Here is a 16279-nt window from a genome sequence, read left to right as displayed (position 1 = left end):
GCCAGAGTCTTCATTATCTTAAATACCCAGATGAGTTTCTGAAGCTGTATAAAATCAAATAATAAGCAGAATGAATATGGAAACGTATCATGGTACTGTAAAGTTCAAGAGTGTTTTCATTATTTGAGGAGCGATTAAAAAACAATCAAGTGGAAATTAGCGATATTTTCCTTTTTTCCTTTTATTGGAGTGATAAATAATTCAACCACACCAGGGAAATGATTACGGTTTTCCAGTGTCCTTTGGCTTCATTATTCTAGCCATACTCCAGCACATTCTGGTGGAAATTACAAGGGAATGTCCAAGTCTGTCCTTATCACTCTAGTAATACCTTAACAAAATTTTGCGTCGTCAACAAAGAAAACTAAAATGAGAACCCAATTCAATTCCTTCAGTAGCTTAAATAATTCCTTAATAAACCTAGTCAATACAGTAAACTAAATGAAAACAAAAGAATCGGACAAGAGCAAGAACAAAGAGTTTCCTGCACGAAGTTTAAAAGTCGGAGACAGAAAAGTGAAAAAGAAACATTTAAGTTGCATGAGTGTTATTTCTTCACCGCCTCCGCCAGCCAGTGCACCACGCCTTCCTCCCTTCACCGCTACGCCCCGCAGTAAGGTTAAGGGTGCCAGTTCCCCTATAAAGCATTCCCCTGCGAGACCTGAGGCGCCGCTCACGTTTACCATGGACGAGTGAGACCCCAACTGAGCTGTGGATTTCGCTCCGTAGTCCCGTGAGCGATTTGGAGAAGGAAGGAAAGGGAGGAGGAGGAGGAGGAGGAGGAGGAGGAGGAGGAGGAGGAAGAGGAAAGAGAAAGGAGGAAGCAAGGAAAAGGAGGAGAATGCTACCAAGAATGCGAATGTACGTAGACAAGGAAACTGATGAGGGAAGAAAAGAGGAATGGAGGAGGAGGAGGAGGAGGAGGAGGAAGAGGAGGAGGAGGAGGAGGAAGAGGAGGAGGAGGAGGAGGAGGAGGAGGAAGAGGAGGAGGAGGAATACAAAGGAATACAAAAGAAGTCCAAGCAGCAACAGACCCTGAGTTTCTCACTAGGGTTGTTTTGGTAACTATCTTACTTTGTTAGTGGGAGAAACAGGCAAGCGCAGAGGAGGAGGAGGAGGAGGAGGAGGAGGAGGAGGAGGAGAAAAAAAAGAGAAGGAAAAGGAGAAAGAGAAGGAGAAGGAGAAAGAAAAAGAAAAGGAGAGAAAGAAGCAGAAAAAAAGAGAAAGATGATGATGAGGAGGAGGAGGAGGAGGAGCAGGAGGAGGAGGAGTAGGAGGAGAAAAAAGGAGAAAGAGAAGGAGGAGGATGAAGAGGAGGAAGAGGAGGAAGGACCATAGTTCAATAGACAGCGGAGGTTCACAACAAACCAACCACAAAGTAACTGTTGATCGCTTTGTTACTTATCTGTGTGGCGTTTATTGTAGACAACCACGCCACAATCACACCACAACCACACCACAACCACACCACAACCACGCCACAACCACGCCACAACCATACCACAACCACGCCACAACCATGCCACAATCACACCACAACCACACCACAACCACGCCACAACCACGCCACAACCATACCACAACCACGCCAAAACCACGCCACAATCCCACCACAAACAATCAAGCCACACCTTTTCTCTCACTGTCTTTCTGTATTTCTATTCTGTAATGTTGTCTTGTACTACAGCACTCCTCTTTGTAACTTCCCCTTCTTGGTGAATGTAATGTTATGATGTTACAGCAGCCGCACCATCTCACCACACCACAGCAAAGTAAATCACACCCACACCTCGGTCACGCCACGACCACACCTCACGCTATACCAGCCACATTATCTCACCACAGTCACGTCACGGTAATAATAATTGTATACTTTATCTGTTCAAATTCTTACACCAAATTTTCAAACTCTTTCTTTACCATAGCTGTTATTTTCGTTCATTTTAAAGTCGTACTGAATAATAATGAAATGTCTAAGAACTATATCTAAGATCACTAAAATCAGATAGAGAGAAAAGATCCGTAAATTTTTCAATCAAGATAAAACTGAAGACTAAATATATAAAGCATCAACATTTATTGCTGAAAAGGAACACGATTATGCAATTAAACCTTTTCAATAACTATTTTTTTCTTTTCTTTATACCATGTGGGCTTTTCACGGGAATTTATGGGCTAAAGGGGATACTTTTTGGGTTACCTCCTATCTCAAAGCCCACCCGCTAGGAAACCGTTGCCCCAAGTGAGGAAGCCCAACCTACACTCGGACCGTGGACAGGATTCGAACCTGTGCGCTTGGAGACCCCTCGGACCCCAAAGCACGCATGGTATTTGACGCATCTTCCCTGCATTACTGTAGTTAAGTATTTGTATTTATTGTAAGTGTTTAAGCAGTGTTATTAGTCGCCAGAGGGGCAGTATGAGGTGTAAAGGGAGGAATGGGTGAGGATAGTGTCTGTCAGGTGTGGACACTCGCCGCCTCACCACCTCCGCCTCCCACCTACATCTTTTCTGTCACTGAGAGAAGAAGACTCGCTGGGAGAAATGACTTTGAATATCCTTCCTACAAATACTAGCCGCTCAAGATATCTGTTCTTATTCTACTACCTCTAAATATTGAAATGCCACGAAATTTCAAAGTCTAATCTTATTTTTCGTCCTATCTTTCTTGTAGATGGTTATAAAAATTCCACACATTGTTTTTAGTCCCTTCAATACTGGGCCACATTTTTACCCTGAAATTTGTGTACGATTAGACATTATATTGACATTAGGAAAGGTCTATGGAGGTCAGAAGATCAATGGCCACAGTCTTCATTATTTTAAACCCCACACAAATTTCTGAAGCTGTATAAAATTGCTAAATAGTAAGCAGAATGCGTTATGCTACTGAAGGGGTTAATGATAAGAATGTTTATATACCAATGTTAACTGGCAATAATACATTCTTGAATCCGCTCGTCTTCAGCACAGATAGCCCCAGTTTTACACCAGCTTTCAGAAATACATGGTTGTTAGTTGTTACTAATTAACCCCTTCATTACTGAGATACATTTCTACCTTGAATTTTGGGTGTGATTAGACGATTTTATTTGCATTAGTAAGGATTTATGGAGACTAGAAAATTGATGGCCACAGTCTTCATTATTTCTATCCCCACATAAGTTTCTGGAGCTGCGTAAAAATCACCAAATAGTAACCAGAATGAATATGGAAACGCGTCACGGTACTGAATGGGTTAAGAGGGTGGGTGGCAACAAGCAATATTCCCTTTGTAAATTTCGAAACATTCCTGGAGTACAAATCATAAAGTACAGAAGTTCTAACTCATTTTTATAGGTAGTGACATTTTTATTTTTGTTTATCTAATTCTTGGCATAATTTTTTTTCACATTCACGTTTCCATGGAGAGAGGTTAGTCCAACACGCACATCACAACCACACTACAACAACCACATCATAACCGGGTAAACCACCACCACACAACAGCCACACCACAAAAAAAACAACACCAACCACAGCCACACCGCGCGCCATACAAAACAAAAGGAACGGTAAAAGAGAATGCTAACACCACCTCTCTCTCTCTCTCTCTCTCTCTCTCTCTCTCTCTCTCTCTCTCTCTCTCGGGACCGTCCAGCTCATTAACTAACACGGGCAACCCTCCAGGGCCTCACAGTCGGCAGGTAACCACTAAACACTTTTTGTTACTCTTTTTACAATGGAACCCTAAATTTCCTCCTGACATTTTCATTACGTAAGTAAGGGAAAGAGTAAACCTGGAGTGTTTTGTAAAGACTCGTGTTCTTCCGCGGGCCACTTATTTCCATACGTCCGCGACTTGTATGGTGAAAAGCCTTAGAATATCACAAAGGCTGTTTTCAAATGCCACTAAGCTCCCATGGGTGATGCATGATACGTGTTGACTTCTGTATCACTAGAATCATGAAAGTATCCTTACAAAGGGGTGTTTTCAAAGGCCACAGAGCTCCCAATGGTAATGCAGGACACATGTTAACTATTGTATTACTAAAATCATGAAAAATATCCTCTCAAGGGCTGTTTTCAAAGGTCATCATTGGTGATGTATGATACGTTTTGACTATTATATCACTAGAATCACGAAAGTATCATCACAAGGGCTGTTTTCAAAGGTCACAGAAATCCTATGATACGTTTTTAATACTGTATCACTAGAATCACGAAAGTATCTTCACAAGGGCTGTTTTCAAAGGCTACAGAGATCCCAAGGTGATGCATGATACGTATTTACTATTGCATCACTAGAATTAATGAAACCATCCTTGAAAATCTCCGGTAACTTCTGCTAAGGCCGGTTAGAGATGATCAAAATACGGAATCCTGCTGAACTGCTAATAGTCATGAAAACACTCTTGACAATTCTAATAAGATCCGACAGTTAACAATTGAGTAATCATAACAATTGGGAAAAACAAGCTTCAAGACATCACCAACATCCACTAAATGACTAGAATATATTTAACTATCACTTGTAAGGGGAAAGAAACGAAATCGACTAGCTTCCACTAGAATCTGTTAAACTATCACTAAGATCGGAAAGATACGCTTAAAATCAAGCAACAACCCCAAAAACTTGCTAAACTCTCCTTAACCCTTTCAGTACTGGGACCCATTTTTACCATGAGTTAGGGTATGATTAGACGATCTTACTTTACATTACGAAGGGTTTATAGAGGTCAGAAGATTAATGGCCAAAACCTTCACCATTTTAATCCCCCACAAAAATTTCTGATGCTGTAAAAAATCACTAAATCGTAAGCAGAATGAATATGAAAACGTGTCATGGTATTAAAAGGGTTAAAATCAATCGATCTTGAAAACCCAATATCTACAACTCGACCAAAAATAAGAAAAAGAACATTTGAAATACCTTAATAACATCTATTACAGCAGGTTAAACTTTTACCACAACAATAAAAAGATAGCGTTAAAACCCTCCATTACTTTCACTCGAACCCGCTGAATTATCACCCGAGTCATGACAGCTCCCATGAAAGTCCCAGCAGAGTTTGCCAAAGTATCACTGAAATCATAAAGTGACGCTGAAACACCCTAATATCTTGCACTTGAGTCTGTTACTGGGATGTGTTTTTCTGCCTCACCCAGTGTTTTCTCAATCTCTACACTTCCCTTACAATCACCATAATAACCACGCGTACCTCTGTGGTTAGGTATTGCGTCGCGTCATTGCAGAACCGGAGACCCACAAAACTGATGTATTGCTGCATATCTCTCGTGTAACGGAACCTCCACAACGTCTAGGGGCTTATGTCTAAATCCTATTGAAGACTGACGGACTGACTAACTCTCTCTCACTCCCTCTTTCTCTTTCCTACTCGTTTCAGCCTCCCTTCCCTCCCTGCCAGCCATATCCTTACATCCTCCCTTCTTCTATGTGGTCTCATCCTTCCTTCCTCTCATCCTGCCATCCTCACTCTCTCTCTCCCTCTCCCTCAAACGCTCCCTCGGCCTCCATCACGCTCAGTTGACCACCCTCCTCAGCCTTGCAGCGCCGCCTGCCAGCCACACACTCCTACAGTGTCGCACGCCACGCCCAGTCTTCCCTTTCTCTGCGCTACGCTCCCACAACACTTTACTTGTTACTCTTCGCTGTCTCCACACACTGATGAGGACTTGCTGGGGAGGTGGTGGTTGTATTATCAAGCGTTCGGTGTCTTGCCTCGATTTGAACAGGGTCTAGGATATTTTTTTACTCGTTTTCTTTATTTTCATTCGTTATTTACTCTCTTCTTTTAGTTTCCAATGTTGTTTCCATGGTTTTGATGGTAGTTTGGCGAGCTCTACTGAAAGTTACTTGTGTTTCGTAGTTTTTTTTTTTTTTTTTTTTGCCTAGTGGTGATTCAACAGACTTTATACTGAATGTTGTTTTCGTGAGTAGATTGATACGCAGTTTAACAAGGATTCTGCCTAAAATATGTGAATTGCTCATTACACACACACACACACACACACACACACACACACGGGCCTCAGAGTACCTAATTTTACTTCCCTTCATCTTAAACATGCAGAACTCAATCACACACCCATGGACGGCCAGCAATCAAGAAACTTAATGTATGCACTCACCTATACATAACTTCACATTTTCCTTTCACCTTCAGTCATCTGGTACGCTAAGAACTCTCAACTATCAGGTGTTGTGAGGGCGACTGTCTGACCAACGAACAACTTAACCTCTTCAGTACCATGACGCGTTTCCATATTCATTCTACTAACGATCTGGTAATTTCATACAGATTCAGAAACTCATGTGTCTGATCTAAATATTGAAGACTGTAGCGATTAATCTTCTGATCTCCATCGACCCTTCCTAATATCAATAAAATGGTCTAATCGTACATAAATCTCAAGGCAAAAATGTGTCCCAGTATTGAATGGGTTAAGACTCAAATAGAACACAAAGCACAGCGTGAATTAATCTGCATTACTCTACTTCTTGCCATCACTTCTAACCTTAATATTCAGGGAAGTAAAGGCAGTAATAGATAAATAGTTAGGAAATAACTAGCCAGAAATAGTTAGCCAGTCAGTATCAATCCAAGAACTATTAACTCTCAGGATTAAAAGAAGTAGAGACAATAGTAAATAGATATAGAAAAACAGTGAAGCAGTTAGTAAGCCAATCAGTGTGTCAGGCAGCGGGGTAGTAACAATCCATGAACTAATAACTCTCAAGATTAAAGGAAGTAGAGAGACAATAGCAGACAGATATAGAACAGTGAAGCAGTTAGTAAGCCAGTCACAGTGAGTCAGACAGTGGGGTAGTATTAATTCAGTGAAGTTTGGGGCAGGTAGGTGGGTGGAAAGGGGGTTTGTCTTAGGGGCCAGGGTTTACAGCAACGACTGGTGAGCTAGTGAACTATTATTGATGAGGCGACGAGGGAAGGAAGGAAGGAAGGAAGGGAGGGAGGGAGGGAGACTCGTTGGTGTGTGAGGGAGAACTACTGCCACCCACCTTCGTCCTGTTTTTCCTTGCTATTTTTTTCCTCCTCTTATTTATTCTTCTATTTCACAATTCGCTTTGATCTTTTTCTCGTTTCTCATTATCATTTTGTTCTGTCTCTGTCACTCCTTTCCTTCATTTCTATCTTCTTGTTCTTTTCGTCATTCTCTCTCTCTCTCTCTCTCTCTCTCTCTCTCTCTCTCTCTCTCTCTCTCTCTCTCTCTCTCTCTCTCTCTCTCTCTCTCTCTCTCTCTCTCTCTCTCTCTCTCTCCACACTTCAGCGCAATGCAGAGTAGCAGTAAATCAATGCATGCAGATTATAGCAAAACCTAAAATGTAAAGTGTGTGCGTGTGAAGGAGGTGGAGGAGGAGGAGGAGGAGGAGGAGGAGGAGGAGGAGGAGGAGGAGGAGGAGGAGGAGGAGGAGGAGGAGGAGGAGGAGGAGGAGACTGAGACGGAAAAGAAGAAGGAAAAAATAGAAGAAAGAAGAGAAACATTGCAGGTAACTACGAATGAAAACAATAAAAATAATATGAAAAATAAAAAGAGAATTAAAAGAACCGGTGAAGGAGGAGGAGGAGGAGGAGGAGGAGGAGGAGGAGGAGGAGGAGGAGGAGGAGGAGGAGGAGGAGGAGGAGCAGAAGGAGGGAAAGAGAGCACTGCAGTGGGAGGTTGAGTGTGAGGAAGCATATTATTAATTCACCAGACACTACAGATTAAGTTTGTCAATAGCGTGACTGCTAAAACATGAAAAAGGAAGAAGAAAAAGACGACTGCATGGAAACTTGTGTGTGTGTGTGTGTGTGTGTGTGTGTGTGTGTGTGTGTGTGTGTGTGTGTGTGTGTGTGTGTGTGTGTGTGTGTGTGTGTGTGTGTGTGTATAGAGGTTGTCTGGTGAACGGAGGGAAAAAAAAAGTAAGGAAGAGTATGATAAAGGTGAGAAGCACAAAGTAAGAAGAGAGAGAGAGAGAGAGAGAGAGAGAGAGAGAGAGAGAGAGAGAGAGAGAGAGAGAGAGAGAGAGAGAGAGAGAGAGAGAGAGAGAGAGAGAGAGAGACAGTAGAGGATTAAAGAAGGAAGAAAGGAAAAGGAAAAATTAAAATAGAAAAGGAAATATAAGGAAAAGAAGACATAAAGCGAGGGAAAAGGAGAGAAAATGAAGGAAAAGAGAAAAAAAAGGTAAAGAAAAAACATAAAAAAAAACACAGAGAAACCAATAAACAGAGATGAAGGAAAGAAAAACAGAATGAAGAAAAGGAGATAGGGAGGGAGAGCGAAAAGAAAAAAAAAGAGAAAAGAAGAGAGATATCAAAAGGAAGAAAAAAAAATAAAAGGAGGAAACAATAGTAACGATACAAGAAGAAAAAAGAAAAAGTTACTGTGAATAATTTCTGAGAAGCAAGGAGAGAAGAGAACAAGGAGAGGGAAGAAGCAAACAAGTAAATAGATAAGAAAAAAAGGAAATAAACGAAAAGCAGGAATTAGGAAAGAAAAAGTAGTGCATAGATTTTAAGACACAAAGTCGTAAAAGTATCAGAAAAAAAAGATGTGAAATGATAATGAAGGAAGGAAGGGAGGAAGGGAGGGAGGGAGGAAAGAAGGGAGGGAGGATGGAGGTATGGAAGGAAGAAAGGAAGAAAGAAAGAAAGAGAGAAAGGAAGACGTTAATGCCGAAAGATTGGATGAAAAGGAACACACACACACACACACAAAAAAAAATCTTTTCACAACAGCAACGACAACAATAACAACAACAAAAACAACAACGAAAACAACAACAACAGGAGATATGGAAGGAAGATAGGAAGAAAGGAACACACATACACATCCACACACACTAAGGACTTTTCATAACAACAACAACAACAACAACAACAACAACAACAACAACAACAAACAACAATAACAGCAACACTATTTAAGCCTCACACATTAACCCCTTCTTTTTTTAACCCCCCTCTCTCTCTTTCCTTCTCCTCTAAGCCTCTTAATATTTCCGGTCCTTCAATTTTTTTGGGAAGATGAAATGAGAACTCCGTGTCATTTCTTTTTTGTTTCGTCCAGTTTTCCTCGTCTTAAGTTTGTTTTCTTTTATATTTTCGTAATTTTTTCCCGCCTCGCAAATTAATTCAAACTTTTTTTCTTCTAAGCTTCCCTCTTCCATATAAAAAATTACTCTCTCTCTCTCTCTCTCTCTCTCTCTCTCTCTCTCTCTCTCTCTCTCTCTCTCTCTCTCTTCGACTTTCCATTTCCTTTTATCTCCTTCATTTCAAGCCTCATCCTTCCAAACAAAAATAATTCTCTCTCTCTCTCTCTCTCTCTCTCTCTCTCTCTCTCTCTCTCTCTCTCTCTCTCTCTCTCTCTCTCTCTCTCTCTCTCTCTCTCTCTCTCTCTCTCTCTCTCTCTCTCTCTCTCTCTCTCTCTCTCTCTCTCTCTCTCTCTCTCTCTCTCTCTCTCTCTCTCTCTCTCTCTCTCTCTCTCCACTGATCACCATAAACAAGCATCTCTCACAGCACGCAATCCTGAACAAAATCAATAAAACAAGACAAATTAAGTAACAATATAGCAGAGTCACTTTACCTCAGCCATTCCTCCTGCAGGCGACGCTTCTGGTGATGGTGCTGGTGGTGGTGGTGCTGTTGATGCTGCCGGCGCCCTCCACACAGCTGTTCTTCAGGAGGAGGTTCACCGTTGCTCGTCCACGGGCGTAAGTATTCTGCAGTGTTGTGTTGGAAGTTATCTGAGTTCATTAAATCATAAGAAAATAATTGAGGCTGCAAGAGACTGTCAGGTCTACACGTGGCAGTCCCTATATAAGTAAAGTTACCTTATTTCATCTATCAGCCCTATCCATGAATTTATCTAATCGTTTTTTAATCCCTTCACTACCATGACGCGTCTTTATATTCATTTTACTTGCTATTTTGATGATTTTATACAGCTTTAGAAACTTATGAGGGGATTAAGATAGTGAAGATTGTGGTCATTGATCTTCTGACCTCCATAGATCCTTCCTAATGTAAATAAAACCATCTTATCACACCCAAAGCTCATGGTAAAAATGCGTCCCAGTACCAAAGAAGTTAAAGCTCCCTATTGACTCAGCACTAACAACATGATTACTGAGTCTGTTCCATTCATCAACCACTCTGTTAGAGATCCAGTTCCTTCCCCATTTCTTTGCTAAACCTAGATTTCTCAAGTTTGAACCCATTATTTCTGGTTCTATCCCCGCTACTGATCCTATGAACTTTGCTCATGTGCCCCCTTGATGTAATTATCATGCCTTATCTTCTCCTATCCTTCTTCTAGGCTGTATATTAATCTAATATAATTCTTCTTAAGTGCAGATAATTCATGCCTTTTTTTAAATAATTTGTAGAAGAGGATGGTTTCATTCTTCTGGTTTTTATAATCTATTTTTTCATTCTATGCAAGTTTAGTAATTTTTGTTGTAAGTCAGTATGAAAAGGTTATATTTCTTCTAAGTTTTGCTTATGCGTACTAGTTAACCCCTTTTAAACCCTTCAATACCAGGATGTGTTTTCATGTTCATTCGTCTTACTATTTGGCGATTTTATACAGCTTCAGAAATTGATGTGGGGATTAGAATAGTGAAGACTCTGGCCATTAATCTCTGACCTCCACAGACCCTTCCTAATGTAAATAAAATCATCTAATCACACCAAAACTTCATGATAAAAATACGTTCCAGTACTGACGTGGTTGAGAAGTTGGTTTTGCATTGTCGAATATAGTGTAAGTTCATCTAATATAATGTAAGTATTCATCTAAATTCCCTTAACTTCATAGATATTGACCTTTTCGGCTTTGTAAGTTTAGCTAACCATTCTGAAATACTACCTGTGCACAAAGGATCTTCTCACTCTCATAATCTACAAGTTAACACAATTTTTACGTCTCGAAATTTCTGAGACAATCCAACTCTTTTAAATAACTAAGTAGGTTTTTCTTGTAATTATGCAAATGGTTTCAATTATCCTTGGTTATTCCTGTACTAATATCTCTGAAATAGATGCAAGTTAATACAATCCTTCTTAACACACACACACACACACACACACACACGTCAGGCTACCAACATATTCCTTATCACTCAATATTTCGTCCTCAAACTGAAGAAATTCCACTTACTTCAGAATATTAGTTCATTATGCTTGGAGTATATAAGTCCTTCCTTCCCTTACTGCCTCGTATTATGAGTCTATTATATATTATGAAGCGCCAGGAATAGCTTTATAATATACCTTCATATTCTGTACAGCCTTCCCACTGTCAGATCATGATAAAAAAAAAATTGGGTGCCAGAATGTAAAGCAAAAAAGACGCCTAGAGGGACAGCACACGTGGGTCAGTTTGATAACATGGGCAGAGAGAGAGAGAGAGAGAGAGAGAGAGAGAGAGAGAGAGAGAGAGAGAGAGAGAGAGAGAGAGAGAGAGAGAGAGAGAGAGAGAGAGAGAGAGAGAGAGAGAGAGAGAGAGAGAGAGAGAGAGAGGCGATAGGCGAGAGAGAGGTGGTTTAGCTATGATCAGAGAGAGAGAGAGAGAGATGAGGAGTACGTGAGAAGGAGGATACTCAAAACGGACCCACTGGGAAGGATTTTTTTTTTTAAAGGATTAAATAATCCTCAAATTAAGTCATCACAAGGGAGCCCCTCCGATGAAGTAATTTGTCCTGCTGCTTGGCAACAAACTAGGAAGGAGAAATAGAGGAATATAAAAGACATGTTTTGAGGAGTTTTATGGATGCACGGAAGACGTGTGGGTGGTGGGTAGTGAAGCAGATGTAGACTCAGTAAGGTAAAGAGGAGTGATCTGCTGTAATGGTCCCTAGCAGCAGCAACACAGCCAAATAACGCTCTTAATTATATAGCTAGAAAAAAAAAATAGAAAAAAACCCTCTTGACAAAATACAGTGAATCCTTGTAGAGATTTTTTTTAACTAATTTTGTTAGTTATGATGGAGGAATGGATATTTTGTTTCTAAGTGTGTTAAATCGTAAGTCTAAGTAATAAAGAGAAGTGCAAAGCTACTCATACTGCTACTACTACTACTACTACTACTACTACTACTACTACTACTACTACTACTACTACTACTACTACTACTACTACCACTGCTGCTACCACCACTGCTACCTGCTGCACCTGCTGCACCACTGCACCTGCTGCCACCACTGCTGCACCACCACCACCACCACCACTGCACCACCACCACCACCACCACCACCACTGCCACCACCACCACTGCCACACCACCACCACCACCACCACCTGCTACACCTGCTGCTGCCACTGCTGCTGCTGCTGCCACCACTGCTGCCACTGCTGCTGCTGCTGCTGCTGCTGCTGCTGCTGCTGCTGCACTGCAACAACAACAACCAACAACAACAACAACAACAACAACAACTACTACTACTACTACTACTACTACTACTACTACTACTACTACTACTACTACTACTACTACTACTACTACTACTACTACTACTACTGCTACTACTACTACCACCAAGGGCTAATCTTTGGAGGCTTTGACGGTATCACGCTGGGGTAAAAATCTATATATTTTTTTTAATGTGGTCTTAAGAGGACTGACGGAAATTGCTGTGAGGAGGAGGAGGAGGAGAAGGAAGATGAGAGAGGAGGGGAAGGAGACAGAAGAAGAGGGATACAGGAGAAGGAAGCGGAGAGGTTTAAACACGACTGTTTTACCCTAGAACACTATCACTAACTAAACATCAAGCCTGCTTAGAACACAACTTAGCTAAACACACGTAATAATAACAAAACAATTTAACATCCAGACAAACATCAGTAACACCAAATAGAAACACATACAATAACAAGTAAAAACCACAATCCGGTACTCATTGGCCAGTATTCTGAAACGGTTTGCTCTCTTACCATCACTGCTTTCCAAAGGCTCCAGTTGAAGATATTCATGTTTTTATGAATATTTTGTATGGTTTCGGTGATAGATTGGCAAGATTTCTAGTTTATCAAAAGGAAAAACTGTCTTGAAAGCCCCGCTAGTTGTCTCTCTGGCCTTGAAAAATTGACATAGCGAGAGGAGAAGGCGTATCTGAACATGGGCCATAATCCTTCCCTCTGTGTTTCACTTCCCAACAAAACGAGAAAGCACAACTGATGACTGCTAACTCACTCACCTGACGTCATAGTGAAGGGATCGTGAGGAAGTTTAGGACACACTGGTATAGGTAACACACACTGGAACACTAAGACAAAGTTAAGATCTATCCTTCTCTTATTCATCGCGTCACTGCTCTCGTCTCTCACGCAAGGTGCTATACTGACCATGCTCCTCTGATTCCATTTCCCCCTTTGGCTTATGACTCTTGAGTGTCTCAAAACTTATCTCGAACACTTTTAGCTGGTTCTTGTGCAAATTATCGGAGTTTTCGAGGGTTTTACATGATTCTAGCAGTAATTCAACAAAGATTATGAGAACCTCACTTAATCTCTGTGGCCTTTGAAAATAATCCTTTGGAGAGTAGAGAGTGTCATAATGCGGGCTTAGTCGAAAGATTTGCCAAAGTTTGAAGACGTAAATCATGAGCAGAGCGTAGATGACACAAGAAGACGATTCCTTTCAAAGACCACAGAGTTTAAATATATGGATCAACTTCCTGATTAATATATGAGCTAACCGATACTATTGGTTGTGGTGATGAGTATGGCAAAAAATACACATAGGCAGGAGGAATAAGAGAAGGGTAAAGACTTCACTTATATGTATTCAGGAGTTAGGTGGTACTTTCAGATGGTTGCTTTAGTTTGTCGTCAAGATGTATCACGTGGTAATATTTGCTATTTTGAGATTAATGCTCAAAAGTTCTCTCCTTAAAAAAAAGGGGGGTTTCTGATTTACTTGTATAAGATGATGTTATGAAATCGATTCACTAATGTAATGTTATTTATGCTAAGAGAGTAAGAAATGTTGTCATAATAATTCTCTCTCTCTCTCTCTCTCTCTCTCTCTCTCTCTCTCTCTCTCTCTCTCTCTCTCTCTCTCTCTCTCTGTGTGTGTGTGTGTGTGCGTAGAAAGTACTGGCGGAGACACAGGTTTGGCCCAGGATCACGCTCATACAGGAGAAGGCACGGTGAGCAGACACAAATCCCGCTGATCTTTCAAATGAAGCCGCGGAAGGAAGAGGGAACGAGGCGAGGGTGAGCCAGGTGCGAGGAGCAACATTACATATAGAAAGAGAGAGAGCTTCGTCCATTACTGAAGTCACCAGGCGATTCAACCCTTGCAGCGATACCAGAGATGTTTTTTTCTATAATTACCTGTAGCTTTTCTATGTTTATTTTTGTATTGCGATCGCTTAGATAATATAATGCGGTCTGGGAAAGGAAATGATCAATCTATTTTCCCCATTTTTTATTATTAATTTATGACAACATGGTAATATTAATCCCTTCAGTACCATGACACGTTTCCATATGCATTCTGGTTAGTATTTGATGATTTTCTACATTTTCAGAAACTCATGTACGGAATTAGAATAGTGAAGACTCCGGCTATTAATCTTTTAACCTCCACAGACCCTTCCTAACGTCATCAAAATCGTCTAATGCTAATCACACCCAAAACTCAAGGTTAAAATGCGTCTCAGTGCTGAAGGGGTTAAGGAAGAGTATTGGTAGCTGTAAAAAGGAAAAGTATTATGATATTGTATTGTAATATAATGTAACTCATTTCTTTGTGCATCTTATGTCGTAATCTTATCAAACATCTTCCAAACACTGTCTGATTCTGTATCTAGTATCTATATGTGTTTCAATACTGTTAACTGACATGTATATGAGTACGTAGCTTGGATAAAGAGAAATAAATAAATAGAATAAAGGGCGGAACTGTATTGCAAAAGTAAGGTTGAGGAAAAAAAATATATAAACTTATTATTCATTTAATTGATAAATAAATGTATAACTGAATAAAGGAATTAGTATGACAAATTGTTTGATACGAATATGAAACGTGTGTGTGTGTGTGTGTGTGTGTGTGTGTGTGTGTGTGTGTGGCTTGATTGCTGATGACTTCGCAAACAAGAGATAAATGGCTAAAAAAAAACTATAAAAAAAATGTTGTACCAATAGCTTAGAGAGAGAGAGAGAGAGAGAGAGAGAGAGAGAGAGAGAGAGAGAGAGAGAATGAAGATTGCCAAACAGTAGAAAATGCTAGTCACGTTCATTCATCTCTCTCTCTCTCTCTCTCTCTCTCTCTCTCTCTCTATTCTATTAGTAAGGCAACAAAAATAACAAAAACAACAACAACAAAAACTACTTCTTCTACTACTACTACTACTACTACTACTACTACTACTACTGCTACTACTACAAGTACTACTATAAAATAAAAATTTTTGTTATTGTAATTGTTGATGTTGTTGTTATTGTTGTTATCATTATTATTATTGTTGTTGTTGTTGCTATTGTCGTTGCTGCTACTGCTATTATTGCACCACCATTCATAGCCCATCACCACCATCACCCACCATCACCGTTCCCGTTAACCCACATAACTCTGATTCATTCACTCACACACACACACACACACACACACACACACACACACACACACACACACACACACACACACACACACTGACCTTCACCTTCCCCCACCCGTACTGTCACCACTCATCACTACCCATCACTACCACCACCTCCACCGTACCGCGTGACACCCCAGCAACCGTGATTATCCATTTTCGTCACCCACACCGCTACACACCGTTACTCGTCACTACCTATTTGTTAAAGGGATGGATCATTGCTTTCTGCCACCTCTGCTACCATTATAGTCTGTCTGCTCTAATATGGCTCCTGGATTTAAAGCTTAGTGTGGCTTATCATAGGATGTTTTTCTTTGTTAATGCTTTCCTTAATTATTTTCCTTTTAAATATCTGAACTAGTACAATATTCAATAGCGCTGAGTAGAAGGATTAATATATAGAAATTACTGGTCTGTAAAAGAGCCAGACCTAGGTTTAAATATTACTTTATATTGTTTTAAATGTAATCAGTACTTATTGATTATTGTGCACAAACTAATAAAGGTATCATTATCATTTTCATTTTCATTATTGGTAAAGTAATTGATTTGATGTGAATAATATTTGCTTTCTGTTGATCAACGCACTTATTACATTTACAAGGACAGCTCACAGTTTTCCTCAAGATCTGACAACCACGCATTCCTTGGAGCATCATTCAAACCAAGAC

At 40.3% G+C, this 16279-nt stretch overlaps 1 long non-coding RNA gene across 1 annotated transcript in view; it reads left to right on the top strand.

Annotated features, from left to right (window-relative positions):
* LOC123517932 overlaps nt 1-14541 on the top strand; it is a 17836-nt gene extending 3295 nt beyond the window's left edge. Inside the window, exons 3-4 of the long non-coding RNA XR_006678623.1 lie at nt 9606-9712; nt 14092-14541. This is a non-coding gene — a long non-coding RNA (uncharacterized LOC123517932). The remainder of the gene's footprint in view (nt 1-9605; nt 9713-14091) is intronic.
* The last annotated feature ends 1738 nt before the right edge of the window (nt 14542-16279 follow it).

Source organism: Portunus trituberculatus, chromosome 43 (assembly GCF_017591435.1).
Source record: "Portunus trituberculatus isolate SZX2019 chromosome 43, ASM1759143v1, whole genome shotgun sequence".
Taxonomy (NCBI): Eukaryota; Metazoa; Arthropoda; class Malacostraca; order Decapoda; family Portunidae; genus Portunus; species Portunus trituberculatus.
Note: the sequence above shows the minus strand (reverse complement) of the source record. Positions and strands in the feature narration are given on the sequence as shown.